The sequence below is a fragment of the Leopardus geoffroyi genome, chromosome A1 (assembly GCF_018350155.1).
Source record: "Leopardus geoffroyi isolate Oge1 chromosome A1, O.geoffroyi_Oge1_pat1.0, whole genome shotgun sequence".
In the NCBI taxonomy this organism is placed as follows: Eukaryota; Metazoa; Chordata; class Mammalia; order Carnivora; family Felidae; genus Leopardus; species Leopardus geoffroyi.
The window spans coordinates 16524394-16549011 of record NC_059326.1 but is presented as its reverse complement, the minus strand read 5'-3'; the positions used below and the strand labels follow the sequence as shown (position 1 = coordinate 16549011).

General features: G+C 36.9%; 1 protein-coding gene across 4 annotated transcripts in view; it reads left to right on the top strand.

Moving 5' to 3' along the window:
- The first annotated feature begins 4373 nt into the window (after positions 1–4373).
- Positions 4374–24618, top strand: part of TRPC4 (transient receptor potential cation channel subfamily C member 4) — a 200141-nt gene continuing 179896 nt past the window's right edge. The window contains exon 1 of one of the 4 annotated variants that reach the window (XM_045474781.1): positions 4374–4692. The gene's annotated coding sequence lies outside the window, so the exon portion shown is untranslated. The other 3 variants (XM_045474773.1, XM_045474753.1, XM_045474788.1) reach the window with 3 other exon arrangements.

The window sequence follows — 24618 nt, the reverse complement described above, 5'->3', positions numbered from 1 at the left end:
TACATGCGAAAATAATTCCCAGGTATGTTATAATTAAATGTGATACTGTTAGTAGACAAAACGTACATATTGTATACTGTGTGTTGATCACTGCTCTAAGTGCTTTACATATAAAAGTGCTTTGGTCCTCACAACAAGCCTATGAGGTAGGCATGATTACTTCACTCTTTCACAAACAAGAAAAGATAGATGTTAAGTAACATTGTCCAAGGTCACACAGCTTATAAGTGTTCCAGCAACGATCTCAGACTTTCTACAAGCAAATTCCTAACCTTCCCCCTTAAAAACATATCCCATCCTCTGACATCTTCTTCCCAGAACATGATTTACTCAGAGTCATCTAGCTACTCAAGCCAAAAATCTTATGGCTATCCTGAATTCTTCTTACTCACGGCTTGCATACAAACGTTTTGGAAATTTCCTCTGGCTCTAAGTTGGTCCGTACCACATTCCCTGGTTTGTTTCAATAGGCTCCTCAGTGGTCTCCCTGCCTTCCCCCTTGCTTCGCCACAGTCTATTCCCAATGAAGCAACCAGAATAATCATTTGAAACACAAATAAGATCACATTACCTCTACCTGGAACTGCTCCTCCAATTAATCCCATAGCCAGGTCCCTAACATTCAGGTCTTCGATGTCTCCATATTACTGACACTTGTCTAAAACTGCAACCCACCATCACTGTCTGCTCCCACTGGCTCTTCTAATCCCACACCCTGTCCTTTGAATCACTCTCAAATATTGTATGTAATTTACTTATTTAATATACTTACTACTTTTGGTTTGTCTTCCCTAAAGCAGAAGCTCTGCAAGAACAGGATCTCATCTGTTTTGTTCACAGATGTATACTAAGCACCTAGCACACTTAAGATAGACTCCATAAATATTTGTTGAATGAATGTGAAGATTGGGATTTCAGACATAGGTACCTTTACTGTATAGAATCCATAAAATTAATAACTAAGTAATTGTATAAGAAATGAAATTATTTTTTAATTTTTTAATGTTTATTTCTTGTTGAGAAGGAGACAGAGTGCAAGCAGGGGAGGGGCAAAGAGAGAGGGAGACACAGAATCCCAATCAGGCTTCAGGCTCTAAGCTGTGAGTACAGAGCCCCACGTGTAGCTTGAACTCATCAACCATGAGATCATGACCTGAGCTGAAGTTGGACGCTTAACTGACTGAGCCACACAGGCGCCCCTATAAGAAATGAAATGAAATTATGAAGGGGCACCTGGGTGGCTCAGTCAGTTGAGGACTTCAGCTTAGGTCATTATCTCGCGGTTCGTGGGTTCCAGCCCCACATCAGGATCGCTGCTGTGAGCCTATCAGCACAGAGCCTGCTTCAGATCTTCTGACCGCCTCTCTCTGCCCCTCCCCTGCTTGTGTAAAATTAAATAAATATTTCAAAAAAAGAATGAAATTGTTAAAACAAATGCTTAAAAAATTGGTGAACATAAAAGGGGGAAAGGCTTTAAAATATTAAAGTACTAAAATAAACTACTCAGGGAAAATGTGGTAGTTTAAAGTATACAAGAATTAAACCTTTTTTAAAACAAACAGCACTACCCAACATTTTAACAATAAATAAAAAATAAGCAATATCTACTGTAAATGTTATATTAATGTTCTTATTATATTAAGACCTATTACAAATCAAATGGGGAAAACAGCAAAAAAAACCCCTACAAGTATTGAACCCTACACGTATTGAAAAGTATATAAACTCACAAGAAAAGAAACAAATACAAAAGCATTAAAAAGTATATAAAAGTCACATTTTCTAATAATACAACTCATTAGACTGAGATGCCACTTTTCAAAAATAGCAAGTTAATAAAAATACAGAAAGAAGTGAGGGAAAAGAAGATTATGTATACGCTGTGTTAACAAGGGCTCAATAAAACATATGTAACATGTATCATGAGTTTTAAAATATTCTTGCACTTTGATGTGCTAGTTCTATTTCTAAGAATCTACTCTGAGGACAAAATGTGATGTTTAGACAAAAATGTGCGTGCAAAGTCTTTCCAACAAAGTCTTACAACAGGGGATAATACTATAAAAACAAACCACATTTACAAGACTTGAGAATAAAGTATTTCATAGAAATGTATACTGAATTATTAAGTAATTTTTAAAGAAAACTTAGTAACTTAGAAAATATTTTTAAAAATTTAAAGACAGCTAAAAAGTTGTGTTGATAGCATGGTCCATGTGGATTAGATCAAAGCCTAGGTACAACTGATGGCAAACAAGGGATCCCAAAACTTGGAGCAGGAGCCACTATGAACAAGGCAAGGTGACAGACCTCAAGCCCTTTAGTGAGGGCCTTTGGGTAAGCCCTTGTGCAGAACAGGGGGAAGTCCTGGTCCTACAGGTTGAAGATAGCTTACATGGGCTCCAAAGACAATGCTCACCTATTTCCCAAATTTGCCTAAGATAAGAAAAATCCATTATCATGTATCTGATGATAGCATCATTATATACAAAGTATCACCACATAAAATCATGATTGAGATACATGTGCAGAACTTCATTTTCCAAATACCTGCCTCTGTGATTGCCTCTGAGTCTGAGATATAGCTGCTCTGGAAAAAAATGCTTCACACGCTACATATAAGCTTCTAAGTGGAAGTATAATTTCAGAAATTAAGTTGAAAGTTGAGTTTCTTGTATTAGAAATTCTTGTATTGAAATTCTAGTTCCATGATGTATTTAAGCTATGAACTGGCACTGGAGAGAATTCTTTTACTGTTATCATTTCTTGGGTCACTTGTCTCTTGCTAATGTCAAAACAAGAATGCTTCCTTGTTTTTCTGACTAAGGTACTAAAAAGAAATTTCCAGTAAGCTATAACATTTTCTTGTAAATTTCTTTCGCTTCGATGAATTGCATTTTAAGTGAATTGCATTTGCAGGTTTGTGGAATGATGCCAAATTCGTATTTTGAAAATGTAAACAAAAACCACAAACAAACCTTCCTTCTTCTATTGCTGATGACCGTAGTATATGCAGTTCACTGTGTTGTTTAAATAGATTTCAAATAATTTCCCCATAATTGCTAATCATTTCAGTAGGAGGCATGAGGTTAGCAATCAATAATCACCTGAAACTATTGAAAATGAAGTTCCGGGATCAATAGAACATTCTTCTTCCCATGGAAACACAGCCCATTCAGATGGCTTTCCTCACTGTTCTTTTCTGTTTTGTATTTATTGTAGACTCACAGGCACATTACTTATGGAAAAAACAAATTAAGGAAATAGACAAAATGTCACCAACACCATGGCAGAGATGGCATTTGTTATAAAAAAAACATATCCTAAGAGAGCCTGGAAGGGGTATACTATTTCGTACAGATGGTAAGATTGCAAAGTAAAGTTCTTAATTTCTAATCAATAGCTGTGTCTTCTCACTGGTCCACTTTCTTTTAAATATATTTTAAAATATTTGTTAAAGACATATACTTATCCCAGTATGTGTAATTCTATTAGGGGTTTATTTTTAAAGACACACTCAAATAGAATATGCAGAATTTTGTTTATCTGGCCAAGATAAAACATTACATCAATAAATGTTAGCTTCACTTTTATTTTCTTAGGCACTAAAACATTTTAATTACTGATGATGAATAGGAAGATGACTTATTCCTTGAAAAAATACAAAACTATTTACAGTTGCATTGTATAAAACAGACTTACTTTCATATATATTGCCCCCTCCCTTGTTAAATAGAAAGCAGACTTGTATTTATTGTAAAGTTCATTACCACGTCTACAGACAGATGTGTTCTCGAACATGTTATAAAAGCCATCATTTAACATTAAGAAAACTAAAAAAAAAAAAAAAAATTGAAGATGCTAATGTATTTTTGTGTTTGAGAGTCAAAAGAGATTCAGGGAAGGAAGGGAATTTTTGGTGTTGTTGTCCCTGTCTTTGTTTTCTGGAGAGATCTTAAAGGAACCTGGTTTGCCTCGGTGTACTTTGGTATTTTTGGAGGGGGATAATCTAGCAGTAGTGCTCCTAAAAATTTAGGAGTCGGGTCTGAGCTTGAGATCAACCCAGGAGAAGAGTAGTAAACTAAAGAGAAATTTAGAAATAAGAAAAGTGATTTAAAAGAAAACCACAAAAGCAGCATGAACATGACACCAGTGGGTGATCTCTAGCGATATCCTCTTTACTCCTGTAAATCTTCCCAAAAAACTCAACTCAGGTGACCTACAAAGGAAAGGAGGGGGGAAAAGGGATAACCAAGAAGGGAAATTTAATTTTGCGCGTTGGAGTCTGCCTGTGAGTGCCGGCTTGCCGCCTACCCCCGGCTCCCTTGGGGAATATTCCTCGGGAAGAAACTGGTGCTCCTCTCAGTCTGCCCAGCACCGACTCCCAGAAGGTGTCACATCGCGTGGTTGGGACGGGAAGAAAGGGTTGCCACTCATCTGTTGCACAGCCCGAGGATGGAGCAGGCAGCTGCTGAGATGAGGTCGGGGACCAACAGCTCGCCCCAGGGCTCTCGGAAAATAAAGGAAGTCCAGTAGAAACCGAGGGTCTCAAGGGGACAACCCTCAGAGAAGATTCCGCGCGGACGCCACTCTTGAACTGATCTTACAAATGGACTCTCGAGTCACGGGGCCGTGACCAACCAAGGCTCCGTGAGTCACAAGCTGGGAATCACCACGTCGCATTTACAGCAAGTAAGTTACTGCCAACTTCGCCAGTATATGGCATTTCCTCGCAGCGCTTTGGTCTTATTTTAGTGCGTGAACACCAAAGAGATTGGCCAGGAGATAACTTACATCCTGAAACCTCAGTGCGCTGATGCGAGCATCACACACACACTCACACTCTCTCCACCTGAAGCCACCGAACCTCGCGCTCCTGGGCTGGTACGTGTTTGGGGTTTTATTCAGTATTTGGAAACTTACTGATCTCCTATGCCTGTTGGAAAGCCCGAGCTGGGTGGGGGTGGATGCAACGCTGCGCCTCGTCATTTATTCCTTGCGACTGTCTGGATCGTTGACACTAGTCGCAAGCCGCATCCTCCTGCTCTTGCAGGGGAAGTCTGACACCTTGAGGACGGGAGTGGGGGTGCCGGGAGCCCAGAGGAGCCGGAGTGGGAGAAGCTTTGAGAGTTCCCGGGTGGGGGTGGGAGTGGGGGTTACTTTCCTCAAGTCTGGCGACCTGCCGCCGGGGTGCTGGTTTACCGGCTTGGGAGCCGAGCGTCCAGAAGCCGGGCGAGTTGGAGTCCGGCAGCCCTGCAGAGCCCGCCCAAAGCCTGGAGGTGTGTCTGGCCCGCACCCAGGACCTCAGGCGGCTTCTGGCCACTGGCTTCTCTGGATGACGGCTGGCTTCTGGGGAGTCCGCCTGCCCTGGCTGACCTCAAGGAGTTGGCCCAGGGAGGCGGCGGTCGTTTGGGGGGCTGGGGGGGGGGGCGGCGGAGCCGGGGACCCAGCGTCAGCGCCCGCCCGCGCGCGGGTCCCCTCCACGGCCACACGGAGCGGTGCGTGGGACGCGCATCTTCACCGGCTGTCCCTACCGAGCAGGGTCTGTGCGGACCCTGAGTCAGGCAACCGCCCGGGACGGAGGGCGGGGTTATCTTCCTCGGGGCTCGTCCGCCGTCAGCCGTGGGAACGCTAACTTCGTCCCCAGGGATCGGTGGGGGCAGGGGTGGGCGAAGTTCTCCTCCCCTGGAGCTCACCTCCCCCTCCGGGGCCGCCCCTCCCCCGCCTCCCATGGCACCGCTCTCAGAGCATCCTCACTCCGCCCAGTTCGGTGCCAGCTGCGTGGGCTCTAGCTTCGTGCGTTTTCCTTGGAATGCTCCAAAACTCGGCAGCGACTAAGGAAATCCCATTGGATTTGGCCGGGCGTGCTCTCCCTGGGCATAGCACCCGCACCGCATGTCCTTGGATCGATCGCTCTTCAGCCAGAAGATTGCCAACTTTGCAGGTAAAGAGGGTGTCGCCTCAGAGCTCCATTTGACCGGAGCTGCACCTCTCCTCCTTTCTGGGATCTCAGTTAAGTTTCTCAAGCTGTCTGGGAAGCCGGCTCCCTCTTGGGAGGCGGACATCCCTGGGGCGGGGGGGGGGGGGGGGTTATGAGTTCAAAAGGCTCCCGCTGCGTGGTTTCTCTTTAAGGCTCCAGACCGGGTTTGAGAAGCTTTCTGTGGTTTACCTGGGCTGAGCGGGAGTTTGGGGATGCTTCTCTGCCTCTCCCTGCACCCAGCTTTAAAGCAGGGGAGAAGACGAGGAGTGAACCCCTGATGTGACTTATATGGTAAACAAAGCGGCTGCAGCCACGCCATGGTGCTGGGGAGGAAGGCTGTTTTTAGCCTTTTATGCGTTTGGGGAAAATGGAGATCTTGGTGGCCCCTGGGCGTATAGAAGTGAGCCCTAGACTCGCTGGCACCCAAACTGGGGGGATGTAGAAAGGAAAGTGATCAATATCCTGTCGATCAATTACACTCTGCGTCATTTTCATTCCCTATCAAGAAACAGAAACACTTTTACCAGTGTGGCTGGACCAAGGCTAAGGATTCCTATTTCGCTTGGCAACTGAAATTCCAATTAAGCCAATGACCCTGTTTGCTACTTGGGTAAATCACTGAGATTCGTAGCACAACTTGTTGTTCCAGCTGTGAACTCAGCTGCCTTTTGTGACTAGAAACTAGAGAATACTAGCAAGGGATGAAGGGTTTGGGAGAGACTGAAAAAAAAGAGCTCTGTCTGGATTCACTATGTTGCATCCACTATGATGCATCCTTGTTCACATGGTTTCTTAGGGAGACCCTTCCCAGTTAAATTCCACAGCTATAAATGCAGCAGGTTGCTTACTGCTTACCGAGTAAGCACCAAGCCAAAGGAGTGGGAGGAGGCAGAAGCAAGGCTTACTTGTTTTATTAAAAATAAATTTAGAACAGACTTGTAAACTGAAAAAAAAATCTTTCTGGTCTCATAATTTCTGGCTTTTCGATCATAGTAATCACAACAGAACATACTACAAATTCTTTAAGAAAAATGGTTAACTAGAGGGTTTTTTTTTTTTTAATTAAACTGTGAATTAGACAATGAGAGTAAGAAAGTGTGGGTGGATATGTTAAAACATTGAAAGCAACATCTCTGTGTTACGGTTTGCTGTTTAAACTGACATTGCAATACCTACTTCTATTCACCTGGACAGCATACCAGGAAACGTTTCCCCTTAAGTATTTATGACAAAGATTCAAGATACAGGGATAACTAATACTTAGATATTAGAATCAAAATTCAGGTAAGACATTGTTAAAGAAGCACTTTAAAAACTATATTTGTGAATTAATGCAGTTAAGGCAAATGAGCACATCAGTTAAATGCACTTTATCAAAATATTTTATGCAGATGATTTGTATTAATAAAGGTTAGTGCAGGTAGGAAAAAAGAAAGCACGTACGTTGCCTACGAATAAGAAACCATAGACCTGGAGAGTCTTTCAATAGAGCTCTGATCAGAGCTCTGCTCTTCTGCCAAACTTGCTGTTGTGGAGTGAAGAGCTGAAAGATTTATGCCAAGAAAGTTACCTTCAAAGAGAAACGCTAACAGGTTGATGAGACTGATACATAAGAGGTGCTTAATATTGGAGTGAATAAATATAATAAATATATCATTACATCAATAGATAGTTCAAATAAGGCAGGGTGAGATTTGTAATTGCAGATTTAGAAAAGTTCTTCCTCTTAAGAACTTAAAGACACACGAGCATTCATCAAAGCAGAAAGTAAGCTCTACAGAAGAAACGTCTCTTTAGTAAAACCTTTTGAACGTTAACAATGTTTCTAAAAATCTCTGATTTTGAAAAATAAGTTTCCATTTACTTGCTTAATGGTTGTTCTCAAGGATTTATAAAAGGTAAATTAGATTTCCATTATTTATAAGTTTTACAATTTTGTAATTTTTATGTTATTTTTCTGTTGAAGTTATTCCCAGAAGGTCAGATTAAAATGCACAGAAAAAACTAAGCGAAAATTAAAGTTCTACATGAATTTTATGGCCACTTTGATTATTGAAATGGTAAGAGACCAAACAACTTTTCGTATAAGATAACCTTAATTAACTCATACCTTACATAAATAGGAAATATCAAAAACATTTCTATTATTCTTTCTGATTAGGAAAAATTCAAATACCTTGTATATCTTGTCCTGGACACACATTTTAAACTTTTAAACTTAAAGCCTATTATAAGCATGATAAATTTCTATTGAAGTATAATCATAGCCTTTAGAATATGCTGATTAACCCCACCGCATTAAAAATATTTTTATAAATATGTTGTTGAGAATACTGGCATATTTTTATAACTGCATGTTTAACCGCCAGGATGCTTTGTGGCAATTCAGATTATCAACATTACATTTAGCAGCTAAAAACTGAAATAATCTATCTTTTCTAAGTAATTCATATTTTGTAACAAAAGTGAAGATATGCACACATTTGTTCAGTAGTTAAAATTGTGAATATCAGTGCTCAAAGACATAAAAGATTTTGTAAATGACGATAGATATACAAAAATTGCTCAACAGTATAGCTAGGACAGTAAAACTGTGGACTGAGTATTTTCTTAGGAAACGCTGAGTCTTTCACTTTTTCAGACAAGCTAGATGATGAGAAATATAATAAATGATTGCATTTTTCTTTCCCGAAATCATTATTGCCAAACGTTTTATGAGACTGGATTCTAATGTGCATCTTTACTTTGTACACTGTATTGACTAGACTAAATTGAAGCCAATGCTCTTTGCTTTCTTAATATCTATGGAAAACCTTCCATAAGCATATTAGTTGTCATTGAAAATGAGATTGAGGAGACAGCTCAAAATGAAAACCTTGTGTTTTCACCTAACTTGTGCCCATCACTTCCCCACCCCAAAGTCACATTAAAACTGGTGAGTTCAACCCTGCTTCCAGCGGCCAGTTGCTTCTTTCTAGTGGTGATGAAAGATTGCTTCAGGACTCTTTCCTGTCCTTATGATTTTGGCTTCTAATCCTCCCAGATGCAGTGAGATCTCACTATGTTGAGAGATTTGAGAATATTTTGATCAGGGATATAATATCATGGCTCTATCTTTTTAATCAGCACAAATATAGACCTGATCCCTGTGAACATTAGTACTGCCAAAACCACTCTATGATGAAAAAATACATTTAGAAAAAGAAGCCATTCGTTTGCGAAAATGAATATTAAACACACATGCTTTGAAAATGCACCAATTTAAAACTACGTTGTTCTCGAAACTCTCTGGGAAATGAAGTGATCTGTTTAAAATTTTTAAAAATCTCAGTGATTCTTCTGAAAGTTCAGTTTCATTTAAATAGGATACGAAAAAAGAGATAACTGTTTCAGTACTTGATCTGCTCTTAAACTAAACTATAGATGACATCCCATTAATATTAGGGTATGTTTTGTCTCCTTTTAAAACATGTTTCCTTTGAAAATACAGCAGTGTCATAGAGTAATGGCTTCTTGAGGAGCTGACGAGGACACATGGGCAAACTTTTACACATACAATTAGAAATGTTAATTAAAACGTTAACTTAAAAATATGCCTGGATAGCTTTATCTAGCACACTGCATTCTTTTGGAGAAATGACAAGTGCAATGAAATAAATCAGATATGCATTCATTATATTCTGCCTGTAGTTTACTATTATATTTTTTAAATATGTTGGAAAAGTCAACATAAGCAATTTCCTTGAACACATTTCATCAAAATTTAAAACTTACTTAAGACAGAAAACGGGAACTATTACCAACAAAGGTAAGGAGGAAAAAGAGAGAGGGCCAGTATTTATGGGTACTTAATGTATGACAGGCACTATTCTAGGAACTCAAAAAAAAACCTTTTTCTCATGTTTATCTTTACATCTACCTTAAAGCTGAAGTATTATTGCCACCTTTTGAAGAAGTTGAGAAGACTAAATCTCTAAAAAAAATCACAAAGCTGCTTCATGACAGAGTCAGGATTTGAATCCTTGTCTACTTGATTCTAAAAGTGACACTCTTTTAACTTAATTCTTATGGTTTTTAAAATAAAATTAGCAATCTCTTAACAAGATTCATAACTTCACGGTATTCTTACGACTAATTAGTTCTTTAAGTTTTCAAATGTTTTAATACTGGGACATAAACACCTCCATTAGCAGAGCACGAGATGAGCCACTCACATCAAGCAGGTATTCTCAAAATTATTTCCTTTCTTAGTCTTGAATATAAATATGATATATGGAAAGAATAAAAGTGTTATTTTAATGGATAAATTTTAAAGTTATAATTTTTTTCTTTAAAGGGTCCTTAGATTACAATTTCTAAATAAAAAGTTCTCATTCAAAACTTTACAACATCTCTAGACTAATAAAACATCTTTGTTTATAGAAAATACAATCATGTTAAGACATGTTAGGTTTATATTGCATTTTACCAATGCATGAAATTTCTAGACAAGTGTTTTTGTCTTAATTTTTTCTGAAATTTGAATTGCTTCCTTGTTTTTATCACCCCTTGGTATTTAATCAGAGGAGCTCTCATTTATACATCCCAGAAGACATCTATCAGCTGGTAACACATTTTAAGAAATTTGCCACATTTTTTTTTCAAAGATATACCTGCAGTAAAAACCTATGTGATGATGTCTAAAGGCCTATCTTGAATATATGTAATACTATTACAAAAATTGACTTTGAAGTGGTATCCATTCAATAGATATTTGTTGAATATTAGTGAATAATTGAATATTGAGATGAATAAGCTCTTCATCTTTCCATTTTCTGGCAAAACCCCCTCTGTATATAATAAATTTTCCCTTAGTGTCTCCTGTCAAAATGTTTTCCAAGCACTCGAGTCTAGTTCACTATTACTGTCTCCTTGAAAGTTTCCTTCCTGTCTCCAGGTGTTGCCAGTATAAATACAAGCAAAGTTCTTGCTATATTCTGGCTTGCAGGTGGGTAGAGGTCTGTCTCCTGAAGTAGACAGTAAACTCCTTTAAGAAACTCAGAAGATGCTCAAAAAATGTGTGTTTTTCACTGAATTAGGTGGTCATAAGTATAATGCTTTTGTAATTGAGCATAATTAACTTATTTCACAGTTTCATAATACCATAGTTGGCTCATATTTTGAGCATATTTGTTTATTGAATGATGCCAGTTAAAATAATGACATTGCACTTGTCTGATACATGGAGTACCATATTATACCTATGTTACAAAAAAACAAATTCACTGTTATTCAGTGGATATAAGTTCCAGGTCAAATAGTTACTCCATAATGCTCATTTTCACAGGATTTATGTAACCCATTATATTAGTGTGTTTTAGTTTAAAGTGGCACTGTGCCGCAATTCTTAAGGGAAAGTTTTTGTTCCATGATGCTGTAGGAAGTATGGTTGAAGTTGAAAGTATTTCTCAGGAATACCTACTGAACTAAAGAAAGCCAGAGACTTCTCTGGAGTGATTATGTTAGGCAAATCAAGTTGAGACTTCACCTCAAAAACTTGATAAGTACGTGATGCCTAATTGTGAGTGGCAGGAGCTTCTTGCTTTGTGTGTGTGTGTGTGTGTGTGTGTGTGTGTGTGTGTGTGTGTGTGTATCTTTTCATTCTACTTCACTGAGAATAAGATTGTTACAAATCAAGGTTTATGAAAAGTGTTCAGATACTCTGATACATTTTTCTTGTATTTTACCTCTAAATGATAGTCGGGAAACTACACAACTATATAAGCTAGAATCCTGTGCCTACCAGGATTATAGTCCATAGCATAATGCATTGTAATTTTCATTTTCACTGAATTAGTATAATTAGTGTTCAGTATATGCTCTTTGAATAGATGAACAGAGTCAATGAATGGATGATTGGTCTGTTGCCAGCAGCTATGTTCAACCTCTGTATTTCAATATGGTGCTCTTTCTAGTAACTGGTTACACACCATTATGAATCCCCAAAACCACAATGGAGGGATGAGAGGGCAGGCATGATACCTACATTGAGTGAAGAATGGAGAGTCCATTGTGCTTTATCTATAATCATCCCCATCATTTGTGACAGCATAGGTATCGTTTTCTGTAGAGATCACATTCACACTGGGTGGGATGAAGCTGCATATCCTGAAGACCACATCGAAGACTACACAGAAGTGAATTCTCTTCTATGATAGTTGTACTGTGACAAGCATAGTTATTGGGTCTTGTTTAATTGCATCTAGAGTGATGCATGTCTATATCTGCATTTAAGCATATACCAGCATTAAAAATCTGTGTTTAATTCATTAATTAGATATAAATTATAAAATTTAAATTATTTAAATAGGGAGGGAGAGAGAATGAGAGAGAGAGAGATCTATGTAAGTAACAAAAAGAGTGAGGGACTGCTTCTGGGTGATAACTCTTAAGATAATGCCCGTAGAGCAATTATCAGAGATAGTGAGATATAATTTGTTAGCAGAGTACAGAGTAGCCCATAAAAAACAAGAGAACTTGTTTGCCAATAGCAGTGTCCCTTTAGAATGGTGAGATGTGCAATGAATGACCTAGAAGGTCATCTAATTCAAAAGTCTTTTTTAAAGCAAGACTTTCAAACCTTACTAAATGATTTTTTATAATATACTATATACATATGTAAAATTATATATACACAAATATAGGATGTTTTATTGAGGGCTTATTTAATGCATGAAAATCACTATTCAAGATGGTGAAAATACAGAGACAGATACTTTCCTTTTTCTTTAAGATCTCAAACCAAGGATTCTCATGAACTTCATTATCATATTCCAGTGTCCCATATTATCTTAGAGACATTGTGCTGTTTTATTGTCTCCTGACCTTTTCTTGTGGGAATAAAGGACTCACTCAGGAACTACAAATCATACTGAAAGAAATTTAATCCATATTTGAAATTAAAAATTAAAAAACAAAACAAAACAAAACAAAACTCTGGGTCACTTTGGAAGAAATTCAAATACATCCTCCCTGCCTCAAACTACTGTTTCCTTTAAGAATGGGACCTGGGTCTTTCAGCTATGAATCTACGTTAAATTTCCATGTATAAATTTATGTTAAAGACTGGCAGTATTTAAGATGGTGCTTTCCTGTTATATGTAGGTAGTACTAAATTACTATTCAAAAACTACGTAATTTATGAGATCAGTTGTTTTCCAAAGTCTTGATGGATTTATGGCCATACATATTATCCAATCCCCTTTGGAGTCAATGAAGCAAACCTAAGAGGAGAAGCCTGTTTTAGAGGTAGGGATATAGTTAGTTGGATCCTCAGCCCTACCTTTTACCTTGATACATAAAAGATCTTGACTCAGGATATTCTTGAAATGGTGGATCCATTCTAGAGTCATCTAGAAGTTCTCAGTATCCACTGTTGGTGTTTCCTACCAAGCTCCTCTGTCTATAGCTGAGAATGTATTAAAACTGAGAAAGAGACCATCTTTTACATGGTTTTAAATATTTGGAACAGAGAAAGGGACTGAACTAGCTACATTAATCTTTTTTAAAAACATTTTCTTGTGACCTACATTCCTAGGACTACCCACTCTTTGCCAGAATTTTTGCTTTCTGAGAGTCATCATGTGAAATAATCAGAATGCCTACCTCTAAGCCTCTGAGAACCTCTACAATGAAGGAGAAAGAAATATTTCTAAAGAACACTCAAATTTCAGGGTTATTATTGTTCTGTAGGATGTTAAATAGCTTTGTATCTTAAAAAATAAGATATGCCTCTATGTATGTGCTGAATAAAAAGAAAGTGTTGGCAAAGGGAAAAGACTTATTTGCTTATCTAGTTCATTTTAACCTCACAGCTTAACATTTTGATTTGTAATGTGCAAGCTACTTAGAAAGCTGAACGGCATATTTTCATTTACCACTCCAGCACGTTCTTGGACAAAGTGAACCAGCAAATGACTTTGCCCTTTCATGAATAAAAGAAGGTTTAATGAAAAAACATTTCATTATAGTAGTGCTTATGATAAAGAAATTTTTCCAACATATAAAATATCAACAACTTTACCCTGAAGAATAAAAGCTTATTTCCATTCTGTTGTACTTAGCAGTGAACCAACAAAAGCAGAATTCAAAGCAAAACTTTCTCATATACTTACATACTTTCTTACTAGTTGTTACACTCTGTGGTTGAAAGATTGGGTACAATTAAATATTGGAAAATGCCCCCTTTTAGATTCATAGTTAATAGTAATAATTTTGGGGAACAAAATGCAGACCTGTTTCATGCCATGATACTTTAGCCTCTGATTTCATTTTTTTAGCCTCTGATTTTTTTTTATAACATAGATATTTAGGAAGTAAATATAGAGGCAGAGGTCAATCTGATTAAGAAAATGTAAACAAATTGAGTATTTGAAAAAACCCATTGTTGAATAATGTAGATCGATTTGAAACATATAATTTTGATTCATTTCAGTTTACTTAAAGGAAGTTATTTGAAAGCAGAACTACATCCTTACAATGCTCCTGGTCTTAAGATTCAGAGTTGGGGCGCCTGGGTGGCGCAGTCGGTTGAGCGTCCGACTTCAGCCAGGTCACGATCTCACGGTCCGGGAGTTCGAGCCCCGCGTCAGGCTCTGGGCTGATGGCTCGGAGCCTGGAGCCTGTTTCCGATTCTGTGTCTCCCTCTCTCTCTGCCCCTCCCCTGTTCATGCTCTGTCTCTCTCTGTCCCAAAAATAAATAAACGTTGAAAAAAAAAAATTAAAAAAAAAAAAAAAAAGATTCAGAGTAAAATCTCATCTATAAAAATATACAAGAATTGTGTGTGAAATATTTAACATAATTCAAGAGAATCTTCAGCATCTCATAAAACGCATGGGTACTCAATGCATTTTAGAAGCGTTTTAGGGTCTACCAGAATTTATTTTTATTATTTTAATCAAAATGAAATGGATATACAAGTACATCAAAAGGTTTCATATACCATTTGGTTCAATTCCAGTGCAACATTCAATAATAGTTACTGTTTGCCCTCCATCAACCCTCTCCCCACAGACAGGCATCTTGTTTGAGACTGCACCCTCATGGACAGGAGGCTTGTGACAGGAGTTACTACATATAAGTTCACATTCCCTACTGCCTCAAACAGACCAGGGTGCCTCCATATGTAGTTGGCAAGTACAATGTACATTTATTTTTCTGAACATTTACAAAATTGTGGCAAGATCCTTGTTCATGGTTGAATTATGACTTATGAAAAAATGCCATTAATATTTTTTTTCTTTTTACTTAAGTTAGAGATAGAAGTTTCTTCCTAATATATTTAAGAAAATTTAATATCAAGAGAGATTCAAGCAAAAGATTTGAAGAAAGGAGATTTCATATTGTCACATTCTCCCTTGATCCATAGGAGTGGGATTTAATCTCTTGTGTTTAATAAAAATGAGTAATTGTATTCTCTGCTCTGTTTTAAGGAGAAAATCATTACATAGGTGGTGCTGGGTATTTTTAGCCATTTTTGTGTTTTACATTAAGAGGAATGCTTACTATAATCATAAGAATAAATATTAAAAATATTTACTATATGAATATTTTCAAATGTCTTGCCTAAAACAGCAAAATACTTAAGACATGTTACTGATTTATTAATCATAGCTAATCATTTTTTTTAATTTTTATTTATTTGGAGAAAGAGAGAGAGAGAGCACCAGCAGGAGGGGAAGAGAGAGAGGGAGACAGATAATTGCAAGCAGGCTCCACACAGTCAGTGCAGAGCCCATTTGGGGCTCAATCTTACAAACGGTGAGACCGTGACCTGAGTGGCAATCAGTACTTGAACGTTTAACCAACTGAGCCACCCAGGTGCCCTAGTAGCTAATCATTTATTTAAAAATATATATATAGGAATTTAATTTTAATTCCTGTAACAAATACTTTTAGTTTATTTTCCCAAATTTTTTAGCAGTACTTTGAAAACATTTGTAAATTATTTGAAATGTAAGGCCAAGCACTACAAAATATTTACCTGACTTTTGATGAACTAATATTCTCTTTATTTCTTACCCTAGAGCATGTTGAAATAAATTTGAGGGATGGTGCATTTATTTAAAAAAAATAAAATTTTACACATACTGAGACACATGCATTTCCAGGCTGGACAGGCTGAGCTGGATAAATTTAATTTTCTATTCTTTTGAAGAACAATTATAAATCTGTTTTATTTTATATTTTAGTTTTCCTTTTTCTTTTTGTAATTGCATATACCATACCTGCTACTTTTAGATGCCCTCTGTTCCTTCTTGTGATCCCATTCTTCTACAGCAACCACGAGTTCTCATTAGCATGTTTAGCATGGATATGGTGGCAGTGAATTTTTTCAGTTTTTGTTTGGTTGAACGCGTTTTCATTTTCACCTCACTTTTAAAGCTATTTTCATTTGTCAGAGTATTCTAGATTGGAAATTATTTTCTTTTGGTATTTTAAATATGCCACCCAATTGACTTTTGACTTCCATCGTTTCTGTTGAGAAGTCAGCCATCAGTCTGATTGGCGCTCTGCTGAGAACAGTGTTCTTTATTTTCACTGCTTTTAAGTTTTCACTTAGTCTTCTGTTTTTGTAGTTTTACAATAATGTACTTACATGAACTCTTTGGATTTCCACTGCTTGACATTTGGAGCATTTCTCTTAAATGGCTTTATATCTTTCATCAGTATTGGAAAATTCTTAGTCATTATCACTTCAGATATAGTTTTGCACTTTCCTTTCTTCTCCCTTAAGGCCTCCAATTACACGGTTTTACCTTTTTACTCTGTCATCTAGCTAGCAGTCTTTTAGTTCTTCTTATAATGTGTTTTCCATCCAGTTTTGCTTTCTGTGCTATAAGCTGGGTATTTTATGTAGCCTTATTTTACTATCCACGAATCCTCTTTTTTGTTTTTATTATCTATCTGTTGTTAAACTCATTAATTAAATTATTAATTTCAATTATTGCATTTTTCACTTTCAGTATTTCAATTTGATTCTTTTTTTTACAGATTTTAGATCTCTCAAAAAACTTTCCATTTTTCTATATCACTCCTGAATATTGTTAAAGAACACATTTAGTTTAAATTCTGAGGCTAATAATGCCAATAACAAGGCTATGTGTTGGTCTGTTTCTCTTAATTTTTTACTAGGATGCTTCACATTTTTTTTATATAGAAGTGGAAAATGTGTCTCAAAAATTATAGAAAAAAATTATAGAAACTTTGCCATCCAAAGCTTTGCCTCTCTCAAAGAGGATATACCCTAACCTCTGGCAGGCACCTAGGATTAGAATAGACATCTTAATCAAATCACAAGCTGAGCAGATTAGAGGCTAATTTTCAGACTTTGCAAGACTCTATGAGTCCCTGTTTGACCCCAACAATATGTTATAGGGCCCCAGGATCTGAGAACCGTGGCTATTTAATAAAACTACTTCTCATTTCAGGTTCCAAAATATGAATTTTGCCTTTGAATTTTTGTGAAATTGATGAATACTTTGCTCTAATTTTCAGCAGCTTTCAGATAAATGTAGTACTTATTTTCTTACGACGCTTAACATTTGAATGAATGCCTTGAGAAGAGTTACCGAACATGACGCTCGCTTCCATCTGTCTTCCTTTTTGCCGGGACATAGGCGCCTTGTACTCTGGCTGCCTTGGCAAATGCTTTGAGGGGAAATATGGTTTGTGGAAGGTCAGTTCACCTCTCTATGGTTTCTCTTGCTCTGGGATCTTGGCTCCTCAAGTCCTAGTTAGGCCTGCAGACACAGGTTTGTTTATTTGTTTGTTTGTATTTACCCAGCTTTTCTAAATGGTATCAGAAGAAATGCTAATCCACTACTTGCCATCCCATCACAGTTAGAGACACAAGTCTTTTATATTTTGACTTCACTGGTGAAAAGTTTAGTCAAAATGTTTAAAAGAAAGAAACTATACTCACAGCATAGTATAGATGTATAATTTTACCCATATAGGGATTGAATCAGCAACTGCAAAAGAGTTCTGGAGTTTTTGGCCTATTTTATTTATTTATTTATTTATTTATTTATTTATTTATGCAGAAGTAATATTATTCTTACAGAATTAGCAAGTCTTTGACATTAGCAACTAAACAACCATCTAAAGTATTTTATATAAAATAATAAATTCTAGGGGCGCCTGGGTGGCTCAGTCGGTTGAGTGTCTGACATTGGCTCAGGTCATGATCTCGCGGCTTGTGACCTTGAGCCCCGCGTCGGGCTCTGTGCTGACAGCTTGGAGCCTGCTTCAGATTCTGTGTCTCCTTCTCTCTCTGCCCCTCCCACACTTGTGCTCTGTCTCTCTCTATCAAAAATAAATAAAATATTAAAAACAATGTTTTTAATAAAATAAAATAATAAATTCTAAATAAATTGATCTGGCACAAAATCAATTATAATCAAATTCCAGTTAATAGCTCTTTCTTACTGAATGATAAACACATTATTAACTGAACTAAAAGTAGAGGCACTATAATACAGTAGCAATTTGACCTCTTCGCACTGACGTGAGATTTTTTTTAAGGCCTGTGGTTTTTTTAAGTCATGTTCATTTCTTCCACTTGAAGTCCATTATAAAAATGCTATTGCTCACTGGTGTTTGTGTTATAGTTATAACTGTTACTGTTAAAATTACCTAAGCCTGGTTTCTGCAGATGTACTAGGTTACTATATTACATCAGATCATATAACTTGACATCATCCAAACCTGCTTATGAGACATTATATCTGATTTTATCACCAATATCATTGCAGCATATGATTCATATATCTGCTAGTTGTTTTCATTGGCTCCAAATCAGACCTTGCTTACCCTGAGATGTGCATCATTTGTCTTTTTTTAAACATCATTGTAATTTTAATCTGTGATAAAGAGATGGAGTAGATGAAGGAATGCTGAATTCCCATTATAGACTTGACCACGATTGGATACCAACACAACATGGTGTCAGCTCTGGGCTGACAAAAGTTGTCAGTGCTCAATTTTGGGGGGCTGGAAAATCTAAGTCTTTTTTTCACAGCCTCTTCTACTTTAATATTGGCTTTAAATATAAGGAGGAGCCCCTGATACATGGCCTGCATAAAGGTTTGCTCAGAAAATAGTGAGAAGTTAGACCAAATTCTAGACTCAGTACTGGTCAGTTGTGTCTCAGAAGGGAGGTCTGCATTTGTCCTTTGGGCTGACATTCCTAATTCGTCCCTCAACCCTAAATCTCATGCCATGGTCCTCAACACTACATCTTCCACCATTGAAAGGAGTTCATCTTATGGTCAACAGCAGATACACTGTCTTTGAGCTTTGGGAGAACCCACCTTAAAGCCAGGCATATCTTCCAGTGGAGCATCTTGGCCACCAACCCTCAGATTCATCCAAGTTGTTATGGGTATCAATGCTTATTCCTTTTTTTCCCCTTAGTGTTCCTTAGTGTGAATGAAACACAATTTTCTTACCATTGGGATGACAACATGGACAAGCTGAAAGGTATAATGATCTGGGATTTCACTTTTCCACTGCACTTTTCCACTGAACTACTGAGCCTGCACAGATGCGCACCCCGTCTCCTAGCCAGGAAGCCCATGGATTTCACATAACTGTGGAAACCCAGGCAGTGGACAGCAGTAGGACTTCAGACAAGATCCTGGGGGATATTACTTACTTCTAGAGGGAAGTAACCAAGCTTCCCCCAAAAGTTTTAGGGTACCATTTGGAGGACTTTGGGTCTATAACTCAAGATAGTCCTTAAGGAAAGAGCAGATGTCGGGGGTCTCACAAACTTGACTCAGAGGAACATCTCATTTCTATGTCACAGACCTATAAGAAGCAAATACTCTAGTTCTTAATTCTTCTTGACTTGAGTATGTCCTCTTCTCCACACATAGCATAGATCTGCTAGAAAATCATCATTCCACTTTTCTCTTATTTGTACTACTGACTAACAACACCTTCTCACAGTCCTCCTTGATCTGTTTGAAGGCTATTTTGGAAATGACTTCAGTAACCTTTCAGTCATCTCTTAACTGGATCTGTTTTTCCCCAAATAATGGGATAGGGGTTAAGGTGTGATGTTGGAGGGGCCTACAATGCTTAATGTATTTTTAGTGGTGCTCTCAAGGCCCATCTACCTCTTGACATGCCCTCTACTAAGACCATGTGTTCTATAGGCAACAAGAATGGTGTGGACAAGTAAGAAATTATCTATTATCTTTACATACCATAATTGTCCATAGATTCTGCTGTGTATAAATTAAATATTTGAAGTTTGTACATTAAAGATTTTCCATTTAAGTTTTTGAGAACCAAAAAATGTATACTGTACATATTTTTCTTTGTAAACATCAATTTCAAGACATAATTTTGTAACTACCTAATGTCAAACCCTCAATACTGAACTCCTCTTTGAGTCCTTAAGTCGATGAGATTTTAACCCTACTGGGTTCAATTTTCTTGAGTGTTTCCTGAAGAGCCACACACCTCATATAATTTTTATTTGCATCTTTTTCTCATCTCTTGTGATTCTGCATTGGAGCTTAATGTCACAATGCAATCTCCAAAGTACACAATTATCATGTTAAGTGGCTAGCTGGCTTTTAATGATTCTGAGATTTCAACCAGGTAAGAATGTGGGAAGTGTAAGATGCTCTCCTAGTGGCTAGAATGAAGTTTTACAACTTTCTTCTGAAAATAATAGCAAATTAACATGGGTTAACATTTAATGAGTAATTAGTCTATGGCAGGCCCTGGGCTGATTGGTTTACTTACATTGTCTTATTTTATTAGCCTCATAAGAACTTTCATGATCTCCATTTTACAGATACAGAAACTCAAGACCTAGAATGGGTAAAACAGCCTTTCCGAGTCACGTAATTAGTATGTGATATAGCCTTGAATTAAACCCAAACCCAACAAATTCCAAAACCAACTCTTTCAACAATTACACTGTAAAGCAAGTTTGAAATCTCAGGCATTTTCTCAGTATACCCCTGTAAATTACTAAGCAGCTTCTAGTTTTTCTTGTTTTTTGGTCTTACTACACATGACGCCATATTTTCAAGGCTTTTAAGGTTTTATAGTACTTGCTAAGGTACTGATTTTTAAGGACTGGTTTTAAATCCAATTGCACAATGCCTAAAGAAACACAGTGTCCTTATTCCTTCATTTTCATTTCTTTCCCTTATTTATCAATGTCAATTTCAGGAAGAATCACCAAATTTTTATCTTCCTTCTATTTTTCAAGGATATTTTAAATATTATTGTCATAAGGTCTGCTTCTTGATTTATATTTTTACTTTTTTTTTTACAGACACCATCTCTAACCCCTAGAAACCATTCATTTTTTTTTCCATCACTGTAATTTGTCTCTTGAGAATGTAATATAATTGAAATCATACAATATTTGACTTTTGGAGATTGGATTCTTTCACTCAAGATAATGCCCTTGAGATTCATACAAGTTGTTGTGTGTATCAATAGTTTGTTCTTTTTTATTGATGGGTAGTATTCCACAGTGTGGATGAACCACACAATTTTAACCATCCACCACCCACTGCAGGACATCTGGGTTGTGTCCGTTTTTGTCATTATCAATAATGCTGCTGGAAACTTTTGTGTATACATTTTTGCGTGAATATAAGTGTTCATTTATCTAGGAAATGCGTCCAGAATGTAATTGTTGAGTCATGTGTTAGTTGCACGTTTAGTTTTTTAAAAAACTGCTAAACTATTTTTTAGAGTGACTGTACCACTTTACATTGTTACCAACAAGGTATGAATGATCTAGTTTTTCCATATCCTTACCAGATAAGGGTGTGGAAACATAGGATAAAGTTGCATCCTTACCTTGGTGCCATTACTATTTTTTGTTTCAGTCATTCCTCCAGTAGTGACTTCTCATTGCGGTATTAATTTGAATTTCTCTAGTGACTAATGATGTTAAACCTCTTCTTATGTGCTTACTTGCATCTGTATGTTGTTTTCGGTGGAGTATCTCTCCACGTCTTTTTCATATTACCTGATGTTTTTTCTTTTGGTTTTTGTTTTCAGTGTTGAACTTTGAGAGTTCTGTGTATATTTAAATGCTAGTCATTTATCAGATATGCTTTGCCAGTATTTTGTTTAAGTCTGTAGCTTGTCATGTCATCTTGACATTTGCTTTGCAAATGTTCTAATTTTTTTTTCAATTTTTTATTTAAATTCTAGTTGGTTAATATATGGTGCAAAATTGGTTTCAGGTATACAGTTCAGTGATTCATCATTTACATACAGCACCCAGTGCTCATCATAACAAGTGCCCTCCTTAGTACTCTTCACCCCTCTAGCCCATCCTCTACCCACCCCCCTCCATCAATCCTCAGTTTGTTCTCTGTCTTTAAGAGTCTCTCATGGTTTGTTTCTCTTTCTCTTTTTCTCCCCTCCCTTATGTCTATTTTGTTTCTTAAATTCCACATATAAGCAAAATCATATGGTATTTGTCTTTCTCTGACTGATTTATTTTGCCTAGCATAATACATTCTAGCTCCATCCATGTTGTTGCAAATGGCAAGATATATTCCACGGTATATCATCTATATCTATATCTATATCTATATCTATATCTATATCTATATCATCTATCTATCTATCTATCTATCTATCAATCACATCCTCTTCTTCCTTCATCAGTATTAACATTTGGGCCTTTCCATAGTTTGACTCTTGTTGGTAGTGCTGCTGTAAACATTGGAGTGCATGTGCCCCTTCAATTCAGCATTTTTGTATCCTGTAGGTAAATACCTAGTAGCGCGATTGCTAGATTGTAGGTTCTATTTTTAACTTTTTGAGGACCCTCCATACTCTTCCCCAGAGTGCCTGCACCAGTTTGCATTCCTACCAGCAGTTCAAGAGGGTTCCCCTTTTTCCACATCCTTGCCAACATCTGTTGTTTCTTGTGTTGTTAATTTTAGTCATCTGACAAGTGTGAAGTGATATCTCTTCATGGTTTTGATATGTATTTCCCTGATGATGAGTGATGTTGAGCATCTTTTCATGTGTCTGTTGGCCATCTGGGAGTCCTCTTTGTAAAAGTGTCTATTCATTTCTTCTGCCCATTTCTTCACTGGGTTATTTGTTTTTTGGGTGTTGAGTCTGATAAGTTCTTTACAGATTTTGCATACTAACCCTTTATCTGATATGTCATTTGCAAACATCTTCTCCCATTCCGTCGGTTGCCTTTTAGTCTTGTTGTTTCCTTCACTGTGCAGAAGCTTTTTATTTTGATGAAGTCCTAATAGTTCATTTTTGCTTTTGTTTCCCTTGCCTCTGGAGACAAGTCTCATAAGAAGTTGCTCCTGCAAGGTCAAAGAGGTTGCTGCCTGTGTTCTCCTTTAGGATTTTGATGGTTTCCTGTTCCAAATTTAGGTCTTTCAACCATTTTGAATTGTTTTTGTGTGTGGTGTAAGAACATGGTCCAGTTTCATTCTTCTGCATGTTGCTGTCAAGTATTCCAACACCATTTGTTGAAGAGACTCTTTTTTCCATTTGATATTCTTTCCTGCTTTGTCAAAGATTAGTTGACTGTATAGTTGTGGGACTATTTCTGGGTTTTCTATTCTGTTCCATTGATCTATGTGCAAAAACTTGCACTGTTTTTGTGCAAGTGCCGTACTGTATTGATGACCAGAGCTTTATAATATAGCTTGCAATCTAGAATCATGATGTCTCCAGTATTGTTTTTCTTTTAGAGGATAGCTTTGGCTATTAGGGGTCTTTTGTGGTTCTATACAAATTTTAGGATTGTTTGTTCTAGCTCTGTGAAAACTGCTGTTGGTATTTTGATACGAATTGCATTGAATATGTAGATTGATTTGGGTCGTATAGACATTTTAACAATGGTTGTTTTTCCAATCCATGAGCACGTAATGCTTTTCCATTTCTTTGTGTCCTCTTCCATTTCTTTCATAAGTGTTCTGTAGTTTTCAGAGTACATATCTTTTACCTCTTTGGTTAGGTTTATTCCTAGGTATCTAATTATTTTTGGTGCAGTTGCGAATGGGATTGATTCCCTGCTGCAAATGTTTTAATTTTGATGAAATCCAACATATCACCTTTTTTTTCTTTCTTACAACATTTATTCCCAAAAAGGAAAAAAAAAAAAATAAGGCATAGAGAAAACCAGGAATTTCCCAAAGTCTCATAGCAAAGCAAAACAGTTTATTGTCTCCATCACTTGCTTCTAGTTATAGTGTTCCATAGATGGTTATCTCAGTGTTCCTTTCCCTATCTATCTGCTCATGGCTAGACTATTTGTATTTCTGTTTACATACAGAAATACATAAGCATAAGATATGTTAAAATATCTTATGTTATGTTAAAATAAAAGCGTAAGATAAAATACAATAGCATAAGATAAATTTTTTTCTTGCATATTCTTGATTAAATATACACTTGCTTATTATGACCCTCTATAATTTGTCTGTTATTATATACAATTGAGCACAATTTCAACTTTTTACATTTTATTCTGTATCATTTTTGAAGTAGTTGTAATGCCTTACCTCAAACCAGTGATACAAAATTTTGCTTATGTGGTGATTAATATTAGGTAGGTCTGTCTTGAATTTTA